General features: G+C 48.4%; 1 long non-coding RNA gene across 1 annotated transcript in view; it reads right to left on the bottom strand.

The window, feature by feature from the left end:
* LOC146856015 (uncharacterized) overlaps nt 1-23793 on the bottom strand; it is a 230141-nt gene that overhangs the window by 190420 nt on the left and 15928 nt on the right. The window lies entirely within an intron of this gene.

Genomic DNA, 23793 nt, shown 5'->3' with positions numbered 1-23793 from the left:
AGCAAAATCATGAGTTGCTTGCAGGTTTGGGGGTTGTACTTCTTCAGAAAACTAAATGGCTGCTTTAAGTCCTGTCTGTGAAAGGGGACCAAAATTTTAAAGCAGGAGTTTCAAAGTTGATGTTGACCTTTCTAGAATTTAACTTCTCTGTAGGAATGTTTGCAAGTTACACTGCAGCTGAAATGAGTCTGTTCCTTGTTTTAGGTTTTAGCAGAGGAGACATCCTGCCTCCCAATGCAGCTGAAGCATTTCAGCTTTACGAATTCAACCCCATCCTGGGAGGGTTAGGTCTTCCCAGAAAGGAGACAACGTTTTTTTTTTAAAATTACACAAGCAGACCCGCAACACCCACTTTCTATTTATATTTGCTGTTCGAACTATGCACAGACAAGTGCTGACAATACAGCTTTAGGTGACTGCTTATATTTGTACGGCCTGGGACATCAAAATAATGAGCTGGCAACCCTAATCATGAAACTCGAAGTTTGTTGCAAGATCAGCACATTTATTTCCTCCACCCTCGATCCCTGGTTAATGCCATAATAGCAAAAGTTTAACATATCTGAAACCCTACGCTGCCGTCAATAACATGCTGATTTACTTAAAGTGTCTGGGAATGCACCCTGCATTCAGACAACTCACTCCTCATTCTCGCCCTTCACTTTCACGCTCACCCTGCACTCACAGCGATCACATTGCACTTACACTGATCCCCAAGCACTCACACCATTCACTCGCTCACCTTGCACTCACAGTGATCACTCTGCACTCACAATGCACGTGCGCTGTTCACCCTGTACCTCACCCTACAGTCACACAAGCACACTACTCAACCTGCACTCATGTGGCACTTCACTCACCTGTCTCTCTCACTGCTTAATCTGCAGTCTCACTCAAATAAGCCCATCACTAACCATCCATTAATTCGTCCCACTCTGCACTTACATCCGCACCCAAATTCATATGGTCACCTCATGCACCATGCAGTCACTCCTCTTACCCTACTCTCAAACTGTTGCATGGCTTACCCTGCACTCACATGGGTACTCCTACCACCCACACAGCGCAGAGGGTTAATGTGCCTGCTACAAAGAAAGTGTATCATGCAGATCAAAGAACTGAGTGTGAGTAAACAATGAGTAGTGCTATAAAAAAATGAAATGTTTGCCTGAAAGTTGTTATAGAGAGATGAGGTGTATTGTTGGTGAGTGGTAGTGAGGAAATTCATGGAGAAGGAGGAAATAGGGGAGGGGGCGCCAAAAAAGACTGTTGCACTATGTGCGACCAGTGCTAGGACCTGCCCTGGCTGGGAGTGTTAGCCCCCACCTGAAGTTTGGGTCTTGTTGCGCCCCTGTACACAAGTATGGGCATGTCGTGCCCCTGTACACAAGTATGGGCATGTTGTGCCCCATCAAGGTTTTTGTCCTAAATTACAAATTACATGCACTGCAATTTAGCCTTTCAGGGGACCCCTTGATAGAGACAGCTCTGTTTTTGCCCTGATGGCCTGGACTAATTCCTAAACCGATTCTTGTAAATACCGTTTTGTTTCATTTCTTTTTTATGTGATTGATGTGAGAGAGTCTATTACTATTTGAAGAGAATTGTGTTTGTTTCATGCAACACCCATAAAAAAGTTTATTTTAGATCAAAAGGTGTCCTCACATATGAGAAATTGGAGGATTTCACAGATATTATACGCAGTAAAATTATTGGGCTGCTGCTTTGTTACAACAATGAAAACACACATCACTATCTCTGAATATTAGATGTAAACACTTTTAGAATTTCAACCATAGTGCCTGTGCACCGTTAGTTGCCTGGCTAAAGAGGGTATGGCAGAGCTGAAAGTGAATCATTTAAACTCAAAGCTGTTCTGAACAGGGGCGACCAAAATGTTTTGGCCCAGGTCACGCAAAATCCTGAACATGTACCTGCCACCACAAAGTCTGTCAGACAACATTGATCTGAAGTAAAATAGGCAACATCATTAGTTTATTATTAGTTCTATTTTTTTTAAAACATAAGCTTGACGTGTACTAAACCCCCACTGCTTCAGACAAGCAACTTATCATACCACTAAGGAATTCTCAATTAGGTGTTCGTTCAGCGCCCTCTCTGTGGACTTTCACCTTTGTCTTTGGATCCATAACTGGTTGGTGGGCAATTATCCCATTATAATGCTGCCTAAAATGTTTGTTAATGATTTCTAGAGCCGAATTGTTTCTCATGTATGAGCTCTGAGCTAGGGAGTGCTGGAAAAATCTGACAACACTGTCTCTCCTACAGTTACTGTTTTGGCTGAAAATGTCTGCAGAATATTCAGCTTTGAGAGAAACTGCGATCAAAACTCTCTTGCCTTTCAGCTCGTTCTATTTATGGGAGATTGGGTTCTCAGCACTTGCGGTATTAAAGACTAAGTACCGTTCATGACTGGATGTGGAGCACAACCTGAGGATGGCAGTAGCAAAAATCCATCCACAGATTGACCGTCTCTGTGGAGAAAAACAGGCACACCCGTCACATTTATGTGGGTGGTGTTGTTATCAATCTATGCCATGTGTAAAGCAAAGTATCCTAGTAAAAATAATTTGCGCATATTTTATCTTGGAAAATTATGTTTTGAGCTGTGTAATAAGCTTCTGTCATTTCACCACACCCACTCACAAACCTGCAGTTTACTAAACACTCTTATTGTGGAACATTATTTGCCGGATATGGCCTGGGATATGCGCGTGGCGGTCGATTATGTAGTGTACCAGATTCCAGAAATTTCTGTCAGGTGGTAGGGGGGCCCAACATCTAAAAACATTCAGCTGGGGGGGGGGGGGGGGGGGCTCAACTTCCAAAAGTTTGAAGACCTCTGCTCTAAGGATTGTTTTTGTGCCAGAAGGTGTTACTACCTGCACAAAAACAATCCCAGGTGTCACGTGGTACCTTTATACCATTTTAGCATGGAATGTGTAAGGCATGGGGCCCAAACGAAAGCGACACCTGGTGCAGGCATACCTGAGACATCGGGGGCTGATAAGGCCCTGCAGCAGGAAATGCACCTGGATCAGGTAGAAATCTTGAGACTCTGAAGGCGGTAGAAGAGGCAGGTGTATGACACGGGGTACTCGACGCTCGCCTACGGAGCGTTAATCTGGGTTAAACCAAGAGAGCGCGCTTGGGAATTTTCTACTCACATCAACAGGGATGCAAATTTGTGTTTGTCTCAGGCACACTTGACGGCATTCAACATCTTGCTGGGTAGCATCTAGGTACCGAACGTGGATCAGATACAGTTTCTAGATGCCCTCTGTGGTATTAGCGCAGTATGTACAACTGCCCAAGCTTCTCAGCGGGACTACAGTAGCGTCCTGGATCTGGCCCTCGATAGGTCCACACCCCCTCAACGTGACACACCTGTTAAGAAGTTAGCACAAGAGTTGAGCCGTTGAGTCACACTATGGTATTTAAACACTATAGGATGGGGCTAGACACCTAAAGCACCGTGAGTTGTCCTTCTACTCCCGAATGCATGATCTCCATTTGCGGTTGGATATGTTTATAGGCACACAGGAGCTGGGGGCACACTGCAGTCACCACTGAATTTTTAGCATGCACATTCTCTGATCATAACCCATTGCTGTTGAGCTTACACTAGGGCCACTGAAAAACACCAATTTCTACTTGGAAACTCCCCCCTCACATCCTGCAGGATCCTGCGACACATGAGGGTTTAGCAGGGGCCATACAAGATTACTTCCAACAGAATCATCAGTTCACAACACATTTACACCTGCAATGGGAAGCCTTTAAGGTCATTGTGAGGGTGGTGCATGCAGCACTCTGTTGGAGTGCGACAGGCGCTAGAAAAGGACCGCCTCAAGATAGAGGGTGAAATGCGCAACCTGGAGAAAGGTCTTCCTGGCCGCCCCAGAGCGCTGACACAAGTCGAACAAGCACTGCACCAATAAAACACCAAGACCAACTACGTACGCACCTGTGTGGGGCCTACTTGCACATCACGCATACAGAAGGTTGCACTGCAGGCAGATTGTTTGCTTGGCTAATTCGAGCGGAATACAGCCTGTATCCCAACTCAGGACAGAGGAGGGCGGTATGTTGCATTCCTAAACAGACATTCATGAAGTCTTTAACAGACACAATCAGGAACTCTCTTAGCCATTGGTGACGGAAACGGCGGAGGACATCGAGTCCTTCCTGAACCGAGTTCCGGTACCAAGCCTGTCAGGTGATGATAGCTCTACCTTAGGTGAACCTATTACAGAGGCTGAAATTAGGGTGGCACGGAAGGAGCTAGCTAGGAACAAGACTCTGGGTACTTATGGCCTCCCGACGAAGTTCTACCAGAATTAATCACAACACTGGCTCCCTGTGGCGGTACTGTACTCGGAGGCCTAATATATGGGACTCCTCCCAGACATAGCTCGGGAGGCACTCTTGGTGTCGATCTCAAACTGCATAAAGACCCAACTGAGGTCGCCTTCTATATGCCACAATCTCTGCTAAATCTTGACTACAAGATTTTAACACAAATACTAGTGGATGGGGGCGTGGCTTGCCGAGCTGCAAAATGGCTGCTAGCTAGGTGAGCTCCGCCGGCCGAGACATCATCCTGATGAAATCGGACAACTGGTGGGCACTTACTGTGCTAAAACACCCCACGAGCGCAGCCCATGGTGTGCGGCATTCATCAAGCCGACGCTCATTGCTGGTTGAGCTCCTGTGGCAGCAGAGTGAGTCCCGATCTGAGAAGGGTTGGCGCTGATAGCCGGTGGAGTGCGTGAGCGGGCGATTGTGGCGAAAATTGAGGCCGTGGAGCTGCGAGTGCGGTAGGCCTTAACCTCCTAAATACAGCTGCGGACGCTTTGCTGATCTGGGGAAAGGCGGATTGCTTGATCGGTGCCACCGGGCGACTGGAGGTGCCTGCACCGGACTGCGACGGTCTTGGGGCACGCTCCTGAGAAGAAGACCAGATGGTAAGGAGTCGGCGCGAGAGAGGTGGACCCTCGTGGCCGGTTCTGGTTAATTGGCGGACGGCCCGTGAGGACGCCAATACCCCCACAGAAAGGAGCAGCTTCAGGAGCGTAATTACTGACAACAAAGCGACGCTACCCTGGTGGGACCAGGGAAGGACTTAGCCTGCGGGGCGGGACGCGGCTTCGCTGCCCAGTATGTAGCCTGTGTCCCCCAGTAAATATCAGGCTTGCGCTAGCAGGAATAAATGGTATTGAGACACTGCTGGGGGCATCACGACATCGCGTCCATCTCTAAATGCCTTGGGAGAGCGAAAACGACCATTCCTGCTGCCTCACATGACCTGTATATACCATCCTATGGGTGACTGCTGCACCTGGAAATAAGGCCCTATCCACGCTACATGGCCTCACCGCTACCCAACCCCTCTGTTACTACAGTACCATCACCAACGAGGTGGGGACAGGGATTTGATTGTTGAGTGTTTGGCTACCCCGGTTGACCCCAGTGTCTGCGCGACTGAGGTGTGGGCCGAGTTTTATGACGCTCATGCCTTGATTGATTTCTCGGAATCGATCAAGGCATGGGCAAACAGGACGCAAAACAGCCGAAGTTGACATTTGACCAGCGGAGGACCATGAGGCTCACAGAACACGACTCGGAGGCAGGAACGGAACGACCGCCGGACCCACAGATGGAAGATCAAGGAGAGGATTTACATACCTTAATGCTTGAAATGAGGTCCAGTCTTCGGAATATTGACACTAAACTGAATGCACTGACCTCCCAGTTGGACGCTGTTAAAACCCAGGTGGGGGCGCATGAGACTAGGCTGGATGTGCTGGAGAACCGGGGCTCGGGCTTTCATGACTTCCAAGTGGAGACAAAGGAACAACTCCTCCAGATGGATGAAGTGCTTGGCATAATTCGAGCCAACAATGAAGCTTTGGAGGCCCGGTCCCACCGAAATAACCTCCGAATTACTGGCATACCGGAGACAACGGCAATTGCAAAGATGGAGACCTACGTAGCAGATCTGCTCCACTAATTATTTGACCCACACCTTTCTCCAGTCTTCACCGTGGAGAGAGTGCACCGCGCTCTGGGCACCCAACCGCTGGTCGGCGCTACCCCCAGACCCATCTTGGCCAAGATCCTGAATTATCAGGATCGAGACGCTGTCCTGCGCCTCGCCCGGGATAAGGGGACTATTACCTATGGGGGAAACACCATCTCCTTTTACCCACACTTTACCCCGGCTGTGCAGCCGGAGCGATAGGAGGTCCTCCAGGCTAAGCATCTCCTTTTGCAGGCCCAGATCCCATACGCACTTCTCTATCCTGCCAAACTTAAAGTCACGTATGATGGGGCTGCTCATTTCTTCACGGATGCCAAATCTGCCATCAAATTTGCAAAACGGCATCCGGGCAACGTCCTAAACGGTCAGCTACTGAGGAGAACAGTTTAAGCGTCAATGACTGAAACAGGACACAATCCCGATGTTCTCCTGGATTGCGTTGCGATGACTCCTGCTGACATGGTTTGATTTATACTTGTTGAAGATGGGAAGTGGGGATTGATTGTATATCTATTTTAACTGGTCTTAATATGCTGCAGTAGCACATTTGCCCGCTGGTTCTAGGTACAACGCGCCTGCCTATACAGTATACTGAGTCTAGCTGAGACTAACTAAACTTTTATAGGCTTATAATGGACGAGGTGACTGCACACCTATTATACAAACTTTAGTGGGTTTGGGTGTTTGGATTTTATTGCTGCGAGGAGATAGGTAAGGCTCACTGTAATGTTCTTGGCCACCCTGAGTAATCGGGGGAGTATGCCGGCCATACTACGCCCCCATGGGAGAGCTCCCACTAGTTGTTGTAGTCTTTATGATGTTTGGAATGGGTATTCTGCAACCTGATTGGGGGTTGGAGTGGGTGGCGTGTTGGGGGGCAGGAATGTTTTATTGTTTGTCAGATCTATGCTTTTCAATTTTTATGCTGCTTGCCACGTGAAACGGTATACGCCATTATGTTGCGCTCCTTCTGATTCGCTGCACTGTGTTGGTATAGGAACACAATGACTTCTTTAAACTTTCTTACCTGGAACATTCGGGGGTTAAATGACGGTAGGAAGGCCAGATTAGTACACTCCTATTTACTTAGACATCACATTGATATCTGCATGCTGCAGGAGACACATCTCAGGATCCCCTCTTCCCCTAGATTGAGACATGGTAGATGGGGATCGATCTACTCTTCTATTTATTCAAATTACTCTAGAGGAGTTGCTGTACTGATCAGACGCAGTCTGGATTGGAAAGTAGGCAAACAACAACTGTAGGAAGGTGGATATCTGACTATGGTTACCCCCAACTTTTTGCCTAGTGTCTAGCTGGTTTTTCGACTTAGTTGGCCTGAGATCCTGCCATTCAGGGTCTCAGGCTGTCTGCTCTCTCTGTAAAATGGACTCCATGTACCCTAGGTACATACCCAATTGGTAAGGATCACCTTATTGGACCCTGTATAGTGTACCCTAGGTACCCAGGGCATAGGTGTACCCTAGGCCTCCCAGGGGCTGCAGCATGTATTATGCCACCCCTGGTCTGGCCTTCCAATCAGACACAACTGGCTGATCACTCAGCTGGGGCAAGGTCGTGTAATCACCCCTTGCTTAGATATAGTATGCCTATATCTGCCCTTATATATAGACACATGTGTACCTATCAGTCACTCCTATGGCAGGCCTTAACAATCCTGGAGGCAGAGTGCTTGGTAACATGTGAGATGGTGCTCTAGCATGAGCTGAGCCTGTCTGCAGCTTTCGGAACCATGTCCTTATAGCTGTTCTATGATATAGCCACCATATACTCTTAAAGTGCCTTATAATCTTAGACGGTTATGGTAACTATGGTTTGGCTTTATCAAAACATGTCGTGTAAGGTGTCTAACACTCGGGAATAATACCCCCATGCCATTTCTGGACATGAGAATATTGTTCCCCCCTTCTAGAGGGAAAGACATGTTAAAATCATACTTCAACTGTTAGCCTCTGACCAAAGCCTCAGCATCACAAAATGGATGCTGCTGCCACGACACAAGTCTGACCTCCTGCAGCTGGGAGTGATCCAAGCCAGGGAGGCCTGGACAATAGGTTTCCTGCTTGGGGAGGTGCTAGCACCTCCCCAGACAGCCTTTAGTGTATTGGGGCAGGGTGGGCTGAAAGGAATGAGACATGCCTGGGGCACACAAGGTGTTCCTTGCATAGTCCAGTTCAAACCGGCGCTGGGGCACTCCAGCCCCAGCTCTGGCGCGAAACTGGACAAAGGGAAGTGGGTGTAAACACCCCCTCCCAGGTCCCACCCATAAGGCGTGACCTAGCAGGTATCCCAGCCCCCCAGATTAGTATAAGAGTGGGAGTTGGGCCTCAAGACTTTAGATTATCCTGAACCTGCAAACTTGAACAGAAACTCTGGACCTTCGACATTCGACGAAAGAAGAAGACTGAAGAATCTCCCTTGTAGCCAAGGAGTGGCTACCCTGTGCAAACAGGCACCATCAAGAGACTACCCTTTGCTTTGCGACCGTTCTACGAGGAACCGACTGCAGAGCCCGACCAGAGCCTTGACTTCCAGACTTCTCCGACCCTCATCCACATCTGCAGCAGAGCTGAGATCCGTGGAGGCGACGAGCGACGTGGGACCGGCTACCTGGGAAAAGTGGCTAGTAACTTACAGCGCAGCTTCTTAGGTACCCTCGAAGTTGTGCACCGGGGATTGAGAAGCCCCAACCCCAAGCACCATCTGCACCGAAGATCAGCCCCCCACACTCCACGAGTCCTGCGTGGGGCCCTTCAGCATTTTCCTGCTTGCCGCGTCTGTCCGGTTGCTTGCCCGCTGGCTAGTGGCCTCTGTGACGACGCTCCCTGAAATCTTCTGCGCTGGTTTGGCTCCTCCAGACTGGCTCCCGCTTCTCTGCAAAGAAGAAGCACCCCAGACCTTCCTGGTCTGCACCAGAAGCAAGTCCCTTGTTCTTCGTGGGTTCCGCTTGCCAAGGCTTGGTGAGTCCTAGTCCAACTTCGACGCCGCCGACAGCAAGAGCCTTCGTGGGACAGCTCGCCTCCTGGTCCTGGTCGTCCTCGACGCTTCCTGGTCCTCCTGGCTGCAGCGACAAGCTTCACCTTCACCTGCAACTCTTCACGACATCGCCTGGTTCCTTCCTGGTTCCACGTGGTCACTGGCTAGTGACCTTGACTCTGTCCCTTCTGCTTGCAGGTTTCTTCTCTTCTTGATCCCAGCCTTGGGATCCACCGGACACTCTTCACTGACTGCCTGTCAGCATCTTTCTTCAGGCATCCATAGGAGTCGACGACGAAAACGACGCATCTTCACCCCTATGCACCCGCAGCCTGTGGGCTAGGTAACTTGGGTACTCCGGTGCTCATCAGGATAGTGACTATCCTAGTGTCTAGTTTTCAAGTCTCAACTTCCTAGCTACTCCGGAAGTGTCCTAAATCTATCTATTTCTAAACTGTAACATTGCTATTGACTTTTACGCATTACGCGTGAGTGTTTCCACTCTGCACACGAATCCCGTGGGCCTCCCACTTCCTAACTAACGCTAGTGTAGTGTAGCCCCAGCGATTCCCTAGGCCTAGGCCTATTCTATTTCCGTGACAGTGGTTCTTATACCACTTACTTAGTATATGGTTTGCGTGGCCCCTAGGGCCTAACTGTATTACTTACCTGTGTGACTTACTGTATGCATTAATAAGACTGTGTTGTACTTACCTCTAAACTCATAAAGAGTGCTGAGGGTTTGCTTAGAATAAATACACTTTATTTTATATATATATCTGTTGTGGTGTCCTTTCATTTGGTATTCAAGGGATTATATATGGTATCACAGCTGGCTTCACATGCCATTCAGAGTTTAGCCTAAGACTGCTCTTGTCCATGCTACCACTAGGATAGCTGGTCTATAAGGTTGACTTTACAACCAATCACCATAAGGGTATTTGGACTGATATAAGGTGTACACTATAACTAGTGACATCATACATCAGGCCAACTTCTCACAACAACTAGACCCAGAAGGTAGATATACAATAATACAAGGCATCTTAGAAGGCACTCCCATGGTGTTTGTTTTGGTATATGGCCCCAATGCTGACTCGCCTGAGTTTTTTCAACGTCTATGGGCTTAAGTGAGAGTGACAAATTGCGACACCGTTCGCTGGGGAGGGGACTTCAATGCCATCCTAGATGACGCGCTGGATAGGAAAGGGGTATCCAGAACACTACACCCATTAGCTAGTGCTACACTACAAGCCATACTATCAGACAGGGACTTGGTGGACATTTGGAGAAATTTTCACCCGACATTTAAGGAAGGGACATGTATTTCAGAATATCACTAGGCATGGTCACGGTTAGATTATTGGTTAGTTTCTCGAGATATGGCTACGTGGACAAAGGGGACCCTGCATCTTCCCCGATCTCCATCAGATCATGCACCCTGTCTTCTGCGCTTGGAATTACCACATTCTATTCCGAGGATGTACACCTGGAGATTGCCCAAGGACGCCCTCTTAGATGAAGCTTTTAAGGAGGGAATTAGGGGAGACATACATTTTATTTTTCCCTCAACATGGGTTCTGTGGACACTGTGGCTACACTGTGGGAAGCCTTTAAAACTGTGTTGAGGGGGAATTGTATAGCCCAACATGCAGGGTTGTTGAGGGCCATCCGAGGGACTCTTGATTCACTCGAAAAACAGATCAGGGAATTGGAGTCACAATTCTATTCTTCCGGTGAGCCCAATACGCTGGCCACGCTGAAAGAAAAACTGCTCGAATTTGAAGAAGAGGCGCACAGAGAAGTTAAATTCCTAGGTAAACATGCCCAGCCTAGGAGATATGGGGAGGGAGACAGGCCCGGAAGAACATTGGTGGCAATGCTCTGCCCCCCACGATTCTCTACTTTTGTCACGGAGTTGAAAAATGTTGACCAATCTGTAATTAGAGGTCAGGAAGCTATACTTGATGAGTTCTCCGGCTTTTATTCTAAGCTCTACACCACTACACAATGTTGCAGCCCCGAAGGCTTGTTGCCATTCCTCGACTCCCTAGAGCTGCTCTGGCTGAGCCACAGATACAGGGACTATCTAGATTTCCCCTTTACAGTGGCGCAGTTCATAAAAAGAGTGCCTTAAACAAAGCCCCAGTTCGAAGGGTCTAACCACTGCCTTCTATAAACCTATGTCGAGGAACTAGCGCCCTGCCTATTCGAGCTTTTTGAAGAAGCTTGGGAGTCTGGTGTCCTTCCCCCGTCAATGCGTGAGGCGATTATAATTACCCTGTTGAAACCTGGGAAGCCAGAAGATGAACTAGACTCCTACAGGCCGCTTTCATTAATAAATGTAGACGCAAAAATCTTGGCGAAACGGATTGCTAATAGGCTGCAACCTTTGCTCCCATTGGTTGCTCATCCGGATCAATCGGGGTTTATCCCCGGGAGATCAACATCCCAAAATCTCAGCAATTTATTTTCAGTACTACATTATCTACATCCCGATGTACAAGCGGCTGCTGTTTTTAGGTCTCGCCTGACCCAGCGCATGCGCTGGTCTGGCGAGACTTTTTGTGAGGGCTCAAAAAAGTGCTACCACTGTAGCCTAGAGCTACAGTGCATGTGCGCGGGCGCGCGCCTCACTTTCGCGACCGCACGGACGCTTTGATGTTTGATCGTGATTGCGATCACTTTCACGGCCGCTTTGATGTTCTCCGTGAGCCAGTTTTTCCTGTTTATTACTTCTATGTAGTAATGGTGGCACCCATGCGCCGCCATTACTACAGAGCAGTAATAAACAGAAACAAGTATTGGCAAAGCCAATGGGTCTCCCTTTTGGGATCTTATAAGTATTTAGTTATGCAACTGTTGCATGGCTAAACACTTATAAGGTCCCAAAAGCGAGACCTATTGGCTATGCCAATGCTTGTTTTAGATGCCACAAAGGCATTCGATACTTTAGAGTGGCAATACCTTTTTGCAATCCTAGGTCGTATGGGCTTTAGTCCGTTATTTATAAATGTAATACGTCTACTCTACACACAACTGCTGGCAAATGGGAGGGTGAATGGTCTCCTCTAGGAACCCTTTAATATCTCATGAGGCACGGGACAGGGATGCCCGCTATCCCCTCTGCTCTTCGCGATTGAGCCACTCGCGGCACGTATCCGGCAACATCATACCGCTAAAGGGATTGGATTTAGTGCCCGTAGTCTTTTAATCTCACTATATGCCGATCAACTGGGCTAAATCTGTTATTTTCCCTTTGACTGACACCACTGTCCAATCTCCCTCTGAGTTCCCTCTTACATGGACGATGGAGCCCGTGAAATATTTAGGTATATGGATTAGCAGGGATATACAGGTCCTGTGGAACGTGAACTATGGGCGTGCCATAACCTGGCTGGAGGAGAAGGTCACCGCCTGGGCTGGGCTCCCTCTCTCTTTGGCCGGTAGGATAGCGTTGGTTAAATGGTGATACTACCGAAATTCCTTTATCTATTTGTTAATATTCCTCTTCCCCTTACGCAAGCCTTTTTTAAAACCCTACGGTCCCAGTTGATTTCTTTGATATGGGCGGGTGGACAAGCTAGAGTTTCTTGGGAGCTCTTAACACTTCCTTCGGGTCAGGGTGGACTAGGGGCTCCGGACATGCAATTGTATGCATGGAGCGCACAAGCTCAGTTTTTATACTACTGGGTACACCCCACTCCTTTTCAGCCCCATGTAGCTGTGGAGGTGGATGTTACGGCGCCCCTTCCCCTACAGGTTGCACTGTTTAAAGATTACAGACGCGCTAGGGAAAATATAGACATGGTGGAGACTCTATGCTGGGCATGGAACGAGCTGCGGAAGAAAGCCGGTGCTCCCATCCTCTATGCCCCGGCAATGCCCCTAGCACATAACCCGATGCTGTTCCCCACGGGAGATGGCATTGGAAAAGACTTGCCACACAAAATGAATCTACACACTTTCGCAGACCTCTATCCAGAGGGTCTTTCCAACCACCCCCGTCAGCTGTGGAAGATCGGCAGGTGTCCTTCTCTGAATTGTTCACATACCATAAACTTAGGGCAGTGTGTCGGTCCCTCCATGACACCTTCCTGGATGCCCCGCCCACCCTGAGCGCCTTAGAAAATGTTCTTAAGTCAGCCTCCACTCGCTGACTTATCACTAGGATATATAACCACATGCAGATATCAGCCTCTTTGACGAAACCCCGAGCACTTAGGGTGTGGAATGAAGATCTCCAACCCCCACTCACGGAAGACCAGTGGCTTTATTGTTGTAACCAACTCACAGCACTCTCCCCTAATTACAAACTTCGTTTAAGTCATTTTAAATTCATACACAGGTTTTACAGAACACCTACCAGTTTGCATCATATAGGTCTCAAAGAGGATGACAGTTGCTGAAGATGTGGCATAGCCCCTGCTGGCTTCTTACAAATTGCATGGGACTGCCCGAGGTTGGAAATGTATTGGTCCGATGTGTTTCATATAATAAACCAAATAACTGGGCAGGCTGGGGACCCTAACCCTATACAGGGGCTGCTAGGGTATGTTAGGGACACACGTGCTAAAATTAGAAAGCTACACGCATTACTACTCCTTTTTGCTAATAGAAGGGTTGCCATACATTGGGGAAGGATTAGTTACTTACCTGTAATCCTAGTTCTCTTCCAGGGGTATCCTCATCAAAGTCATAAGCACTAGAATATTCCCGCCCATGCGCGTGACCCCGGAAATACAATCATATATGTGACAAACATATATGTATATATATATACATATATGTGATCAAGGGCCCACGGGCTCGAAACGCGTAATGGCTGTGCTAAACTTGTGAGCGGACGAATAAAGATCCCTTTAAGCACCAAATCGTGGTCTGGGCTCCTACCTGCAACGGCATTTCGAGTGCGTGGAAAAGGGAGTTGAAGATGAAGATATATATATATATATATATATATATATATATATATATATATATATATATATTAAAAAAGCAAATGCAGCCTTTCATAACCAGAGCTGAATAATACTGTAAGGACTCCCCTGTATATTGTAAACAATATATTAAAAACCAGGGAAAAACAACAGCAAAGCATGTTTAAAAACTGTTTTAATGCTTAGCATTAAGCACAATCCTTCAGATAGGCCTGAAAGCATTGACAGCTCACAGGCTGCATTGCAGAAAAACTACAGCCTAGAAAGGCTGGAAAGCTAACTCATAGCAACATAGAAATAAACTGGCACCGTGCCTTTAAGGCAGCCATGACCCCTAGCTTCCCATCATGCCTCAGGGGTGACAGTTAGGTCAGTTGTTCTTTGCGGTGACACAAAGCCATGACACAAAGAGTTGACAATTCCTTAAAAATAAGGTTCCTTTGCCCAGGGAGGCGGGAGGGTTGCTTATGACTTTGATGAGGATACCCCTGGAAGAGAACTAGGATTACAGGTAAGTAACTAATACTTCTCTTCCAGGGGATCCTCATCAATAGTCATAAGCACTAGAATAGAATAGCGAGCCTCACCTCTTCCACTGCGGGCAAAGGAAAAAAACAATTAACAATCAAGCTCAGATAACTAAACTTGAAACCCCAGATATTTTATTATCTGAACAGATTTCTCAATGAGGCTTGGCCTACTTGAGTATCCGCCCTGGAAATGGATTCAAGACAATAATGCCTTGTGAAAGTGTGTACTAATCTCCAGGTTGCTGCCTTGAAAATCTCTGCCATCGGAACGTCATGCAAGAAAGCTATTGTAGCTGCTTTCCCCCTAGTGGAGTGTGCTTTAGGTGACAACAATAGGGGTTTATTTGCCAGCTGGTAGGCCAATTTTATACAGGACACTATCCATCTGGAAATGGACCTTTTGGAAGCTGGGAAGCCGGTCCTTATGGTACCATAATTTAAAAACAATTGCTCTGATTTTTTTATGTCCTTCGTTCCCTCCAAATAGAACTTGAGCACTCTCTTAAGGTCTAAGGAGTGGAGTGACCTTTCCGCAGGAGTAGCGGGATTGGGAAAAAAAGACGGTAGGGAAATTGACTGATTAACATGAAAATCAGAGACAACATTTGGCAAAAAAGCAGGGTGAGTTCTTAACACTACCCTGTTGTGGTGAAAGATAGTATATGGCTCTTTGGAAGACAGCGCTTGGATTTCACTTACTCTGCGCGCTGATGTTATCGCGACTAAGAAAGCGGTCTTGCATGTCAAATGCTGCAACGTGGCTTTATGGATGGGCTCAAAAGGAGGACCCATCAATCTAGAGAGGACTAGATTCAACTCCCAAGGAGGAGAAGGAGGCCGAACAGGGGGATACACTTTCTTCAACCCCTGTAGGAAATCCTTGACCACCTGTAGTTGAAAAAAGGAAGGCTGGTTTGGAGACTTTCTGTAGGCCGTAATGGCCGCTAAGTCTACTCTGATCGAGGAATACTTTAAACCTGATTTAGCCAAGTACAGGAGATAAGGAAGAATTATCTCCTCCTGCCCTGTGGTAGGATTAAAATGATTACGAGTGCACCATAAGTAGAATCTTTCCCACTTAAAGGAGTATGACGCCCTTGTGGAAGGTCTCTTTGCCTCCTTTAGTATATGCATACAGTCCTGCGGTAAATTCAAATGTCCATATTGCAGGACCTCAGGTGCCATGCTGCCAAGTTCAGTGAGGGATGGTTGGGGTGTAGAATCTTCCCGTCCATCTTGGTCAGTAGGTCCGAACGGTAAGGAAACCTCCTGTGGGGGTGCACTGACAGCTGTAAGAGATCCGGGTACCACCACTGACAAGGCCAGTCTGGGGCTATCAGGATCACTGACATGTTGGATCGGATGAGCTTGGATACCACCTTCGGGATCAGAGGCAGGGGAGGAAAGGCGTATGCAAATACTCCGGACCAATCCATCAAAAGAGCATTCCCCCTCGTCCCTGGACGGTGGAACCTGGACGCGAAGGCGTGGCATTTTTTGTTTTGATCCGTCTGCAAACAAGTCTATGGAAGGTTGCCCCCACTGATGGAAAATTTCTGCCACTACCTCGTCGTTTAGCACCCAGTCTGGCTGATCTTCGAAGTGCCGACTGAGTGCGTCTGCTCGCACGTTTCGCTCCCCTGGAAGATGCACCGCTGTGATGGAGAGGCCTCGGGCTAGAAGCCAGTGCCATATCGTTTGAGCTTCCAGGTACAGCGGGTGAGAGTGTGTACCACCCTGTTCGTTGAGGTAATACATGGTGGTCGTGTTGTCTGCTTGGATCAGGATCGAGTTGGACGTGATTGAGGGCTGAAAAGCTTTCAGAGCCAGATGGACTGCTCGCAGCTCCAACATGTTTATGTGGTAGGATTGCTCCTTAAAGGACCACCGTCCCTGCATCTGTAGGCAATCCATGTGCGCTCCCCATCCTTGTAGAGGTGCAACGGTTACCAAGGACTGGGTCGGAACAGGTTGATGGAAGGGGACTCCCACTAAGAGGTTCTTTGGTCGAGTCCACCAAAGAATGGACGACTTTGCTGCTTGTGAAAGCACAATACGGTCTTCCCAGTGACCCGATGCTTGGTCCCACTTGTCCTCTAGGTCCTGTTGCAAAGGTCTCATTCTCAGCCTGGCGTTGGGAATGAGAAATATGCAAGAAGCCATCGATCCTAGCAGAGACGCCACTTGTCGGACCGTTAGACGAGTTGTCTGGAGAAGAGTTTTGCACTTCTGTTGAATTGATGAAAATCTCTGTTCCGAAGGAAACGTTCTTCCTAGGCTTGTATCCAGAGTGGAGCCCAGATAATGGAATACCTGAGTAGGCCGGTTGTAGGAGAGTAGGGTCTGCTTTCTATGTTCACCCCCACTTTTTGCTTTTGCTTTACTGGTTTTCGACTTAGATGTGGCTGTGGGCCTGCTAATCAGACCCACAGCCCTGCTGTTCTCTCTCTAAATTAATACTATGTACTTTAGGTGCATAACCCATTTGGATAGGATCACCTTATTGGCCCCTGTACAGTGTACCCCTAGGTACCCAGGGCATAGGTGTACCCTAGGCCTACCAGGGGCTGCAGCATGTATTATGCCACCCCTGGCCTGGCCTTCCATCTTGACACAACTGGCTGATCACTCAGCTGGGGCAAGGTCGCGTAATCACCCCTTGCTTAGGTGTAGTATTCCTATACCTAACTTACATAGACACATGTGTACCTATCAGTCACTCCTATGGCAGGCCTTAACAATCCTGGAGGCAGAGTGCTTGGTAACATGTGAGATGGTGCTCTAGCATGAGCTGAGCCTGTCTGCAGCTTTCGGAACTAAGTCCTTATAGCTGTTCTATGATATAGCCTACCATATACTCTTAAAGTGCCTTATAATCTTAGACGGTTATGGTAACTATGGTTTGGCTTTATCGAAACATGTCGTGTAAGGTGTCTAACACTGTGGAATAATACCCCCATGCCATTTCTGGACATGAGAATATTATTCCCCCCTTCTAGAGGGAAAGACATGTTAAAATCATACTTCAACTGTTAGCCTCTGACCAAAGCCTCAGCATCACAAAATGGATGCTGCTGCCACGACACAAGTCTGACCTCCTGCAGCTGGGAGTGATCCCAGCCAGGGAGGCTTGGACAATAGGTTTCCTGCTTGGGGAGGTGCTAGCACCTCCCCAGACAGCCTTTAGTGTATTGGGGCAGGGTGGGCTGAAAGGAATGAGACATGCCTGGGGCACACAAGGTGTTCCTTGCATAGTCCAGTTCAAACCGGCGCTGGGGCACTCCAGCCCCAGCTCTGGCGCGAAACTGGACAAAGGGAAGTGGGTGTAACCACCCCCTCCCAGGTCCCACCCATAAGGCGTGACCTAGCAGGTATCCCAGCCCCCCAGATTAGTATAAGAGTGGGAGTTGGGCCTCAAGACTTTAGATTATCCTGAACCTGCAAAACTGAACAGAAACTCTGGACCTTCGACATTCGACGAAAGAAGAAGACTGAAGAATCTCCCTTGTAGCCAAGGAGTGGCTACCCTGTGCAAACAGGCACCATCAAGAGACTACCCTTTGCTTTGCCCACGTTCTACGAGGAACCGACTGCAGAGCCCGACCAGAGCCTTGACTTCCAGACTTCTCCGACCCTGATCCACATCCACAGCAAAGCTGAGATCCGTGGAGGCGACGAGCGACGTGGGACCGGCTACCTGGAAAAAGTGGCTAGTAACTTAAAGCGCAGCTTCTGAGGCACCCTCGAAGTTGTGCACCGGGGATTGAGAAGCCCCAACCCCAAGCACCATCTGCACCGAAGATCAGCCCCCCACACTCCACGAGTCCTGCGTGGGGCCCTTCTGCATTTTCCTGCTTGCCGCGTCTGTCCGGTTGCTTGCCCGCTGGCTGGTGGCCTTTGTGACGACGCTCCCTGAAATCTTCTGCGCTGGTTTGGCTCCTCCAGACTGGCTCCCGCTTCTCTGCAAAGAAGAAGCACCCCAGACCTTCCTGGTCTGCACCAGAAGCAAGTCCTCCGTGGGTTCCGCTTGCCAAGGCTTGGTGAGTCCTAGTCCAACTTCGACGCCGCCGACAGCAAGAGCCTTTGTGGGACAGCTCGCCTCCTGGTCCTGGTCGTACTCGACGCTTCCTGGTCCTCCTGGCTGCAGCGACAAGCTTCACCTTCACCTGCAATCTTCACGACATCGCCTGGTTCCTTCCTGGTTCCACGTGGTCACTGGCTAGTGACCTTGACTCTGTCCCTTCTGCTTGCAGGTTTCCTCTCTTCTTGATCCCAGCCTTGGGATCCACCGGACACTCTTTACTGACTGCCTGTCAGCATCTTTCTTCAGGCATCCATAGGAGTCGACGACGAAAACGACGCATCTTCACCCCTATGCACCCGCAGCCTGTGGGCTAGGTAACTTGGGTACTCCGGTGCTCATCAGGATAGTGACTATCCTAGTGTCTAGTTTTCAAGTCTCAACTTCCTAGCTACTCCGGAAGTGTCCTAAATCTACCGTTTTCTAAACTGTACTATTGCTATTGACTTTTACGCATTACGCGTGAGTGTTTCCACTCTGCACACGAATCCCGTGGGCCTCCCACTTCCTAACTAACGCTAGTGTAGTGTAGCCCCAGCGATTCCCTAGGCCTAGGCCTATTCTATTTCCGTGACAGTGGTTCTTATACCACTTACTAAGTATATGGTTTGCGTGGCCCCTAGGGCCTAACTGTATTACTTACCTGTGTGACTTAATGTATGCTTAAATAAGACTGTGTTGTACTTACCTCTAATCTCATAAAGAGTGCTGAGGGTTTGACTAGAATAAATACACTTTATTTTATATATATATCTGTTGTGGTGTCCTTTCATTTGGTATTCAAGGGATTATATATGGTACCACAGCTGGCGTCACATGCCATTCAGAGTTTAGCCTAAGACTGCTCTTGTCCATGCTACCACTAGGATAGCTGGTCTATAAGGTTGACTTTACAACCAATCACCATAAGGGTATTTGGACTGATATAAGGTGTACACTAGAACTAGTGACATCATACATCAGGCCAACTTCTCACACCGGTGAACCGATTTCTCCATATTCACGTGTAGACCTAGCCTGCGGAGTAAAGATAGACACATTCGGAAGTCGCTCTGTACTTGCTGAGGGGATGGCCCTTTCAGGAGCCAATCGTCCAAGTACGGATACACGAACAGACCTCGTCTGTGTAGAGCCGCCGCTACCACCGACATGCACTTGGTAAAGACTCGTGGGGCAGATTTTAGTCCGAAGGGCAACACCCTGAACTGGTAGTGATTGCTGCCAACCACGAATCGCAGATATTTGCGATGACGGGGAATTATAGGAATGTGGAAATACGCATCCTGGAGATCCACTGAACACAGCCAATATCCTGCTTGCAGATGTGGACATATTTGATGAAGTGCCAGCATTTTAAATTTCTCTTTCAAGATGACTTTGTTCAGCGATCGAAGGTCCAGGATAGGTCTGAATTTGTGCTCCTGATCTCTTTTTGGTACAAGAAAGTACCTGGAGTACACTCCTTTTCCCCGCTGAGAGGGAGGAACCTTCTCTATGGCCTTTTTTTTTGCAGCAGGGCCACAACTTCTTGTCGTAGTAACTTTAGCTGGTGAGGAAGAGATCTTTTTGGAGGGATATCCTTCGGAGACACACGGAAACATAGTGTGTATCCACTGCGCAGTATACTGTGCACCCAACGATCTTTTGTTATGTTGCACCACTCTTTCAGATGATGTGAAACACTTCCTCCCACTGGAGTGGGCAACGGCGCCAGAGGAAGCTCTTGCTCATTGCTTCCCTGCTGATCTAGCCGTGGAAGAGGACTGCTGTTGATTACCTCCTCTAACTCTGTTTGACTTTCGACTTTGGAACTGTGACCTTCCTTGATTTTTGTTTTGGGACCACTGAGGAGTTTGAACCCTCTGTTGGTAGCCCTTGCGCTGGTTGGGTCTGTATCTCCGCCTGAATTCTTTCTTCTTCTCTATTCCCACCGCCTTCAGAGTGTCTAATTCGACTTTCATTCTACCCATCTCCTCATCTGTATGGGTGCCAAACAATGAGGAGCCAGAAAAAGGCAGGTTAAGGATCCTCTGTCGAGCATCTGGTTTGAGAGCTGTAAGCCTTAACCAGGCAGACCTCCTAGCGCAAATGCCATGCACATAAGAATGCGCCGATAGTGTGGCACCATCTGCTGCCGTGCTAATCATTTGGTTAGCTACCAGGGATCCTTCTGTAATGACCTCCTCAAAGTCCTTTTGATCCTCCTTTGGTAGCTTCTCTTTGAAACGATCCAAGGAGTCCCATAAGGCTCTGTCGTAGCGACCTAATAAGGCTGCTGCGCTGGAGACTTTCAGTGATGACGCTGTAGATCCACAAACCTTCCGTCCCCAAAAATCCTGGGACTTACTCTCTTTGTCCGGAGGGACCAACGAATGTGCAGAGATTGCGTGCGTTTTTTGTGCCGCTGTGACGATAACTGAATCTGCAGGCGGATCGGTTTTTTCAAAAAACGGGTCTGTATCAGCTGGTTTGTATTTTTTCTGTATTCTGGCAGGTGTAGCCTTAATAGCAGAGGGGATTAGGAAAATGTCCATCACTGGTTCCAGAAGCCCAGGAACCAGAGGCAGCAATGGACGAGAAGCAGATCTTTAGTGCAGCGTCTCAAAGATTACCGTAGTTGCGACCTGGAGTGGACATCTCAATGTTCAGCTTCTGAGCCCCTCTTTGTAGCACATCATGATACGTGTTAATATCATCTATCGGAGACACTCTCGACTGTGGGCTGTCCGATAGGGTAGGTGAATAGTCTCTTTTAGAGGAGTGGGTGGAGGAAGATGACCATGTATGAGACATCCTTCTTTGGTGATGGGAAGTAGAAGGCCTACGCTCTCGCGATCTTCCCGCACGGCGCTGACGTGCAGGTGAAGGCGATCTATCCACCTCTTGTACTAATCTTTGAAGAGGAAATCTGTGGATCGGGCTAGTATATTGTTCCTCCCTTCTTGATGCTCCCACCGGATCCTTACTCCAGTGATGGATTGGTAAAAGCCATCTTGGAGATAGGTGAACAGAAGGGGAAGCCCTTTGACGTGACAGAGATCTCTGTTGTAACCTCCTCGAATTACGTTCTGGGGATGCAGATGGTGAATGCGTTGAAGGACGTCTTGAGGAATGAGAGGATGAGTGCTCTGACGCTGACTCAGTCACCCAAACCACTGAACTTTCTCCAGATCTCACTGATGTGGGTCTCGACGTTGAGCGTATAACCTGCTCTGACGGAGCCCTTCTCGACGTCGATGTAGATCTTCATCTAGCCGTCGAAATTCGACCAGGTGTTGGGATCGATTTCAGCGTCGACTCCGTGTGTTTCGACGGCGAATGTCTCGTCGACGATGCCAGGTACTTCTGCGCCTCGACATCGAGCGTCGCTGGACCGACGCCGCCGAAAGACTTCTTTGCCTCGATGTCGATCGTCGGTGGGATGACGACGGCGGAGGGCTTCTGGTCCTCGACGCCGATCGTCACCGGGTTGATGTTGGCGAAGGGCTTCTGGTCCTCGACGCCAATCGTCGCCGGGTTGACGACGGCTATGGGCTTTTCGTTCTCAACGCAGATCGTCGTCGGGTTGACGACGGCGGAGGACTCTCTCCCATCGACGTCGATCGTCGTTGGATTGACGACGACGGAGGGTTGCCAGCTTTCGACGCCGAACATCGAGACGATGCCGGCGGAGGGCAGTTGATCCTCGACGCCGATCGTCGCCGGGTTGACGATGGCGGAGGACTTTTGCTCTTCGACGCCGATCGTCGCCGAGTTGACGCCGGTGGTGGACTTGAACTCCTCGACGCCGATCGCCGCCGGGATGACGACGGCGGAGGCTCACGATTCTTCGACGTCGACGTTGAATGTAGGGACGTACCTGTAGGTCTGCGTTCTCTCGACGGCGAGCCCACCGTCGATGGTCTTTTCTTGGACATATGCCCGACCGGTGGATGTTTTCTCAGGGCCGAGCCCGACGCTGATGGATTCCTGCTTCTAGAAGAGGATCTGGGCCTCTTAGATACCTTTCTCACTGGAGGCCTGCCTCTGGAAGCCTTTGCTGCCAGCCCATAAAGACGTATACGCTCCCTGTCTTTTAAAGTTCTTTTAGAGAGAGATTGGCAATGAGGACAAGTCTTGGGAACATGATCTTTAGGCAGACAGAGAATACAGACTGCATGAGAGTCTGACCTGGCCTTCTTTTTTCCACAAGAAGGGCAGGGATCAAAAAGGGATGGCATTTTGAGTGGTAAAAAATGCCAAAATTAGTCAGAAAAAGTGAGCACCTTACTTGACTAGATGTAAAACGTCGAAGTAAGATACATTTTTCCTGAAAATTGAAGAATATTTCTGAGTAAAACCAGAAAAAAGTGGAGCTGTGTAATCAGGGTCCTGACTGAAGGAGCCGGAAAGAACAACTGACCTAACTGTCACCCCTGAGGCATGATGGGAAGCTAGGGGTCATGTCTGCCTTAACCCCTTCAGCGCTGCGTGGATTTCCGCGCGGTGCTGAAGGTTCTGAGCGCGGGCGGGGCCATGACGGAGCGGTTCCGTCATGCGCACAGCGCAACCGACGCTCATGACGGAACCGCTCCGTCATGAGCGTCGAAGAGGTTAAAGGCACGGTGCCAGTTTATTTCTATGTTGCTATGAGTTAGCTTTCCAGCCTTTCTAGGCGGTAGTTTTTCTGCAATGCAGCCTGTGAGCTGTCAATGCTTTCGGTCCTATCTGAGGGATTGTGCTAAATGCTAAGCATTAAAACAGTTTTCAAACATGCTTTGCTGTTGTTTTTCCCTGGTTTTTAATATATTGTTTACAATATACAGGGGAGTCCTTACAGCATTATTCAGCTCTGGTTATGAAAGGCTGCATTTGCTTTTTTATTTTATATATATATATATATATATATATATATATATATATATCAATCAAGAAAAGTACGCTGTCTTAGCACTTTCTTTCGGCGAACCAAAAACAACACGAATCCCAAATTTCAGACACAAATGTTTTATTCTAAGAGCTGCAAAATCTGACGCGTTTCGGGCGGGTGCCCTTGCTCACAGATTGTCAGTTACCGGCCATGACCCTTTTTTTTATATTTAAATATGCTGTGCAGACACCACATGTGATAATAAACATAAACAACATACTATTTGCCACTTTTTTTACATTCTCTAATGGGTGAGTCTTTCTTCTGCC

The sequence above is a fragment of the Triturus cristatus genome, chromosome 4_1 (genome assembly GCF_964204655.1).
Source record: "Triturus cristatus chromosome 4_1, aTriCri1.1, whole genome shotgun sequence".
NCBI classification, from domain to species: domain Eukaryota; kingdom Metazoa; phylum Chordata; class Amphibia; order Caudata; family Salamandridae; genus Triturus; species Triturus cristatus.
The sequence above is the reverse complement of the archived record's forward strand: the minus strand, read 5'-3'. Positions and strand labels throughout refer to the sequence as shown.